General features: G+C 33.0%; 1 non-coding gene across 1 annotated transcript; it reads left to right on the plus strand.

Moving 5' to 3' along the window:
- The first annotated feature begins 2663 nt into the window (after nucleotides 1-2663).
- On the plus strand, nucleotides 2664-2770 carry LOC132228923 (U6 spliceosomal RNA). The gene has a single exon (XR_009451528.1). It is a non-coding gene; the product is annotated as a U6 spliceosomal RNA (small nuclear RNA).
- The last annotated feature ends 3988 nt before the right edge of the window (nucleotides 2771-6758 follow it).

Raw genomic sequence — 6758 nt, forward strand, 5'->3', positions numbered from 1 at the left:
AAAAAGAAAATGTGGATGGATTTTTAAAATATTTTTATTGATTTGAGAGAGAGAGAGGAAGGCAAAGAGAGAGAGAGAGATAGAAACATCCATGAGAGAGAAACATCGATTGCCTGCCTCCTGCATGCCCCCCCACCCCACCCCACCCCGGGGATCCAGCATGCAACCCTGGCACATGCCCTGACTAGGAACAGAACCACAGACCTCTTGATTCATGGGTGGACGCTCAACCACTGAACCACACTGACTGGGCTGGATTGATTTACTAATGGTAAACAAAATTAAATTAATACAAAATCTTGATATTAGTTCATATTTCTTTTAATGTGTATCACAGAATTTTGCAAACATCATTCACTAAATAAATTATTGAATTGTTATACCTGAAGGCCATAAGAAGAGCAACTACATAGGAGATGATAGTTTCATGGACATTTATCAGTCTTATAATAAAAAATTCATATGAGATCTGTTCTTTCTTGTAACTGCCTTTTGCAAATTACAATGAAATTTCCTGAGGCATTAAATGTTTTAATTGTTTGTGACAGGTAGTCTTTGCAAAACATTTTGATGAACTAGAGCTCTTGAAAAAGACAACTCAGTAATCGAAACATTCAGTTAGAAGACAGTGTTAACAGACTTACACAATCCGTTCACGTGTTATTCACTTGACTGAGGTCAGCTCACTGTGTACAGCAGCTGAGACCAGAAAAAGAACAAAGGAGTTGAGGCAAAAGACAAGTACTTCCTAAAACAACAAAAAGCGATTTAGCTCAAGTTTTGGTTATAGCACGGAGAGAATTACAGCAACATAAACTAGGTTTCTAAAGAAGAAAATTATGCTGAGCCCAGCAACGGAGCGTGTTTTCTTTATACTCAATACTAGCCTTCCTGTAATTCCATGCGTATTTTTCAGTAATAATCACAACATACATAGAGACATATGTTTACTTCTCCCCACAAAATGTTACATCGTAAACACTTTTCCATTTTTCTACATGACCCTAATTCTGACAGTTGCCTGAGTAAGAGTTTATCAATTTAATTAATTATAAATTTCTTAATTATTCCCCTGTCATTGGACCCTTAGATGATTTGCGTTCAATAATTAAATAACACTGAATTGTTGGCACAATCATTTCTTTTTTAAAACAATCATTAATTTTCAGAAATTAGATTATTTTGAAAAGGGATTGAATACTAGAAAGAAATTAGGCAAATATTTTTTAAAAAATCCTGCCATTTTTTTTTCGAGAGGATTTATTGGATACATATTTTTGGTTGGTACGTATGGACTGTTATGGCTGAAAAGATAAGGCCACCCACAGCAAAGATTTGTTTTCACACTCCATCTGTTTGGTATGTACTGTGCAGATTAGAAAAAAGTTCTGACCCCAGTGAGACAGAATGTTTGGTAATACTTCTATCATATTTTTCAATTTCTCCACGAGTCACTCTCTCCAGATGCCTAAAAAGATTGTGAGCTTTGAAAAAACCTTCCAGAAATGGAATTTACTTCATTAAAATGAATGAGAATTGATAAACACATTTCATTCATCATAAAAAACTCCTTAAATACCAAATAGTGTTTGGTATGGAGCAAGTATAATGGGGCATAAGGCATGTGGCTAGGCTTACTATCTAATTTATTGGGACATAAGGAACATCTTGAATGATGATGTTGGATTTTGTGTGTGAAAGACTGTTTCAGATACTATTGTATGAAACTTCTTTCTGCATAAAAATCTTTGTATGCATGGTGAAAGGTGGAACTGACTTAATGAAAGACCCTTTATGTTCAATTCCATTTTATGTGTTGATTTAATTTTTCATATTAGCTTTATTCAAAATTTAACAACAAACAGTAATAAATTTGAAAGGTACAACTTTACATTTTAGCCAATTCAACGATGACCCAAAACAATATCTTCATCAGTGCACTGAAGTTGTTGTTTTTCATTATGCTTTCCTTTCCAAAATTAATAACACTGTTTTTTTCTATTACTGCCTTAGGAATTAAGCATGTGTCATCTTGGAAGAGATATTATATTGCTATTTTTAGTATTATTAATACCATTATCTCATAATTTATTTTCAAAAGCTCTTAATGAGAAGTAGAACATATAAAAAATAAGCCCAATTATGCTATCAACTAATCTACATGACTATAAATGTTTTGGTGACAGAGTCTGTGAATTAAATGTCACTGTAAGAAATGCTGTGCCTAGCAAAGTGTCTTATATACAGTAAGTGCTCAATAAATGATAGTTGATATAGTTATGGAATTAACTAACTTTTTTTAAAATATATTTTATTGATTTTTTACAGAGAGGAAGGGAGAGAGATAGAGAGCTAGAAACATTGATGAGAGAGAAACATCGATCAGCTGCCTCCTGCACATCTCCTACTGGGGATGTGCCCGCAACCCAGGTACATGCCCTTGACTGGAATCGAACCTGGGACCTTTCAGTCCGCAGGCTGACGCTCTATCCACTGAGCCAAACCGGTTTCGGCAATTAACTAACTTTTTAGAGCAGAATTTTTATGTAGCAGTTGTCAACTGTGTCAATTTTATACTTCTTTGGTTTTCAGATAACTTTCTCTTTTACTGATCAATTGTTTTTAGACCAACAATTTCTGATTGCTTGTCAATAATTTGGTCAGTGCTTGCTTCAGCAGCACATATACTAAAATTGGAATGATACAGAGAATAGCAACATGGCCCCTGAACAAGGATGACAGGCAAACTCCTGAAGCATCCCATATTAAAATAATAATTATAATAATAATTTGGTCAGACTTAGAGAAGAAAGTCCATGAGTTATTTTTCCACTCAATCATATTTTAAATAACCCATTTTATTTTACTATACAAATATGAATATCATGATTTCTAGTAAAATAGTTCAGCCAGAAAACATTGGCTTCGATAGTGTAGAAATTCACTATGTTCCTGAGATAATACGAATCAGAATTGACTATTTTCATCATTACACATTAACACTTTTACCCTTCTGTAACATTTTCCATCTAGTTGGCTTTAAATTTAGTTTCTGCTTTTGTGGAATATTGGGAAATGGCATGATTTATAAAAGTTTAGTGATTTATCTTTATCCTGTGTTTCCTAATGTGAATCCTTTTTAAGGTCTCATCTCATAGAAATATGAGATAGAAGTCTTAAGTGTTATAAAAATTTACACATATTCCTTATTTCACACAATTCTGAACTGAGTTTGTCTTAATTCCTAAATATTAACATATTAATATTTCAATTCACTATCCTGTTTCTTTGCCCACCTGAATGTTTCTTTATTTCTTCAATAATTACTCATCTTGATTCCAGTCCTTGACATCTTATCTTGTAAGACCAAAGCCCTGGTCTGTTCTACTTCCTGTGAGAAATAATCTACCATTCTGTCAAACTTTCCATTTATAGCAATAATTTCTGAATGTGCTACTATTACTAGTTAACCTTAAATCTCACTTTCACTTTTGATAATAGAAAATCTCTAATGCAGAATACTTGCCATTTCAGATTCATATTATCTAAAATAAAGTTATCATTTTCCCTCAAAGTTAAATTTTTATTTTTTATTTTGGTGAATGCTGAAGGTGTTATGACAGTATTACAAATCAAAAACTTAAATTCATAGTTAACACATCCTTCTCTTGCAATCTCCAAGGAGTAAAATGCATTACTTGTTTTCCCATCTTACTTTCATTACTCTCATGGAGATCCCAATGAAAGCAGGACTGAATTGCTAGAAAACCTTACAACTAATCTTTTTAGACTCTGCCTTTTCTTTTCTTTAAATGAATTCAGTTCTCTGATGCCTGGTTAATAACTGGGGTGTGTTTTTCAAAGTATGTTTTAAAATGTGAGATAGCAGTGAAGAAAGTTTAAGGTTAACACATACATAAAGAAATCCCTGATATTTCAAAAGGATTATAACCAGGCTTAATTTTCTCATTTTAGGTCAAACATCTTTTGCATGTTTCTAACTCACAAATATTTGTTAGCCTACATCCAACATCAATACACATACACATATAGACACAGTCACATCGACACACACACAAACACACACACACACCGCTAAATAAATGTATCCAAGGATTATTTCTGTAAAAATTTTTAGGTGTTTCCTTAATAGACAAATTTTGCAAATCACAGAGTCACAGCTCTGAAATGTAGTAAATGCTACATGTTATAGATTAAACAATTGTGTATGAATGTAATTTATATTTTTAGATTACATGAACATGCAATTAGGAATCTAACACTATAACTAATAAAAATATTTGAAGTTTATATCAGACTTTATGAGTATACTTCAGAATTTAGCTTTTATTTCTTGAAAGAACAGACTAAACCTCTTCTACACCTAGGGAGATTTTTCTTTTGGGAAGAATACTGTGTCGTGCAACATATTGAAACACCTGTTTTCTATTTTATTTTCCAATATGAAATGGAAATCTGAATTATGACATCATAAAATTATAGACCTTGAGAAGTGAATGTCATGAATAGATTTGATCACTTTAGATCCTAGCATATGATGGCAGATATCTACACCACTTTGTTACTGATAAATGTTTTATAGAGACTTCCTAAAAGAAAAGTTATTGATTCTATTAAATTAAGTCCTTTTTTATTATTATCCCAATGAAATCTTATTCAACAAATATTTTGTGCCTACCCTTTGACAAGGTACATGCTACAATGAGCACATTGAGAGAAACATGCTCATCCTGCTGTCAGAATGCTATCAGTCTAAAAGGGTAAAATAAATATAAACATAAATAATAGCATGTAAGAGCTGGAGTCTAGATGCAATGTAGAACAGTGGGTTGATCAACTCTGATAGAGTTTATTGAAAATGCTTCAGAAGAAGTGAGATGCTTACACTAGATTTTGAGGAATTAGCAGTGATTGCGGTGAAAAAAGAAGGCATTATTTTAGGGAAAACTAGGGGGATCCCCAAATCAAATCTGCCTGAAATTATCAAGGAGAGATTCAGAATATTCTAAATTTGTTATGTTTAGGGCAACGATTATATGTAGATGTTTAGTTAGGGAAGACATTGAAGAAATAAACCAAGGTGAAGCAATAAGCTTGGACTTTTATGCTATTTTGTGACTTTGAAACCAGAAACATTAAAGGATTTTTACTATGAGAACTGCAGTAGAAGATTTGTAATTTAGATTGTATCCTAACAAATTAGAGAAAACATTGTGAAAGTATGTTTGAATGAGAGGTTAGAAGACTATACATAAACATAAACATTTTTAAGCATCCAGGGAAGAGAAAGAAGTAATGCAGATAATGTCTGAAGGGCTGAAAAGAAAGAGAATACAGAGAGGATGGGAATGAACTGAGAACCAAGACCCATTGTGTCAACATGACTTAACCATTTATTCCAGGAAATTCTTTACTAGGAAGGTAATGCTGTAGACCAATAATTACTTTCAATGTTTGTAAAGTCCTTGCAAATAAATGTATTAGCAGTTTGCTCATCTGGGCAAACAGCCCTCTCATTAGGATAGCATCTGGCTCCCCTGGGCAAACATCCTGCTTCTCAGACACCAATTTGCTTTTTAAAACTCAAAAGTTTCCTATATTGAGTCCACCAATCTCTAAAGTATTACATCATGAATTTTGCCAAATTCTAACCAATTCCTCATCTTGAAAAACTCACCTAACACCATTTGGACCTAGACTACAGAATATCTAAATACCTTTCCCTAACTTGCATCTTCTGAGACACTATTGAGATTTTTCAAGGTGGAGTTCTCTCTTGCTGTAGTTAATTAGTAAGTAGCTAATGAAATTTATTAGTAAACCTAATAAATTCATTTTGGCTTAATAAAAATGTGTTCCTGGTTATCATTTTGGAAGAGTTGACAGTGTGGGGACTTACTAATTTCTTGGATAGTATGGAGGGAAAGGGAAAGGATGGAGAAAAGAAAGGATGAATTAATGGGAAAAGAAAAAAGAAGAGATTTTCTAGTTTAGGCAATGAAAGAGTATTGGCCCTCTTAAGGAAGATAAGGGGAAAATGCTAAAGAACAATTTGAGGTTGATGTTTTGTGATGGTTAATTTTATCTCCTAACTTCACTAGGCCTCAGTACCCACATATTTGATCAAACATCTGGACATTGCTGTTAAAGTATTTTTAGATGAGATTAATACTTTAATAGTAGACTTTTAATAAAGCTGATTGCCCTCCATAATAGGGGTGGACCTCATCCAATCAGCTGAAAGCCTTAGTAGAAAACTTGCAGTTTCCCAAGGAGGAGGGAATGCTGCTAGCTGCTGGCCAGCTGCTTTTTGACTCCTACTGCAGCATCAACTCTTCCCTGGGTCTCTATCCTGCCACTTGTCAGATAGTTGTGTGAGCTAATTCCTTGAAATAAATTAATCTCACCTTCTCTCTCCATAGATATAGATATCGGTATTGATATAGATATAGATATAGATATACTAGTAGGCAAGGATATAGATACACACATATGGATATGTAGGCATATAGAAATATATAATAGTACTTTCAAGCACTGTAATTGTTTTTACATCTGGCATATAGGTATTAAAAGTAGCAAACTGATTTGATATTTACATACTTTTAAAAATGTAATGTTTCTTTATTAAAGATAAATTTATAGACTATTATATTTATAATTCAGAAGAGACAATGTGAGTTGGAAGAATCTCTGTGTCAGTTTCTGATTTATCTCATTAGTATTATCACTTTTAT

The sequence above is a fragment of the Myotis daubentonii genome, chromosome 2, assembly GCF_963259705.1.
Source record: "Myotis daubentonii chromosome 2, mMyoDau2.1, whole genome shotgun sequence".
NCBI classification, from domain to species: Eukaryota; Metazoa; Chordata; class Mammalia; order Chiroptera; family Vespertilionidae; genus Myotis; species Myotis daubentonii.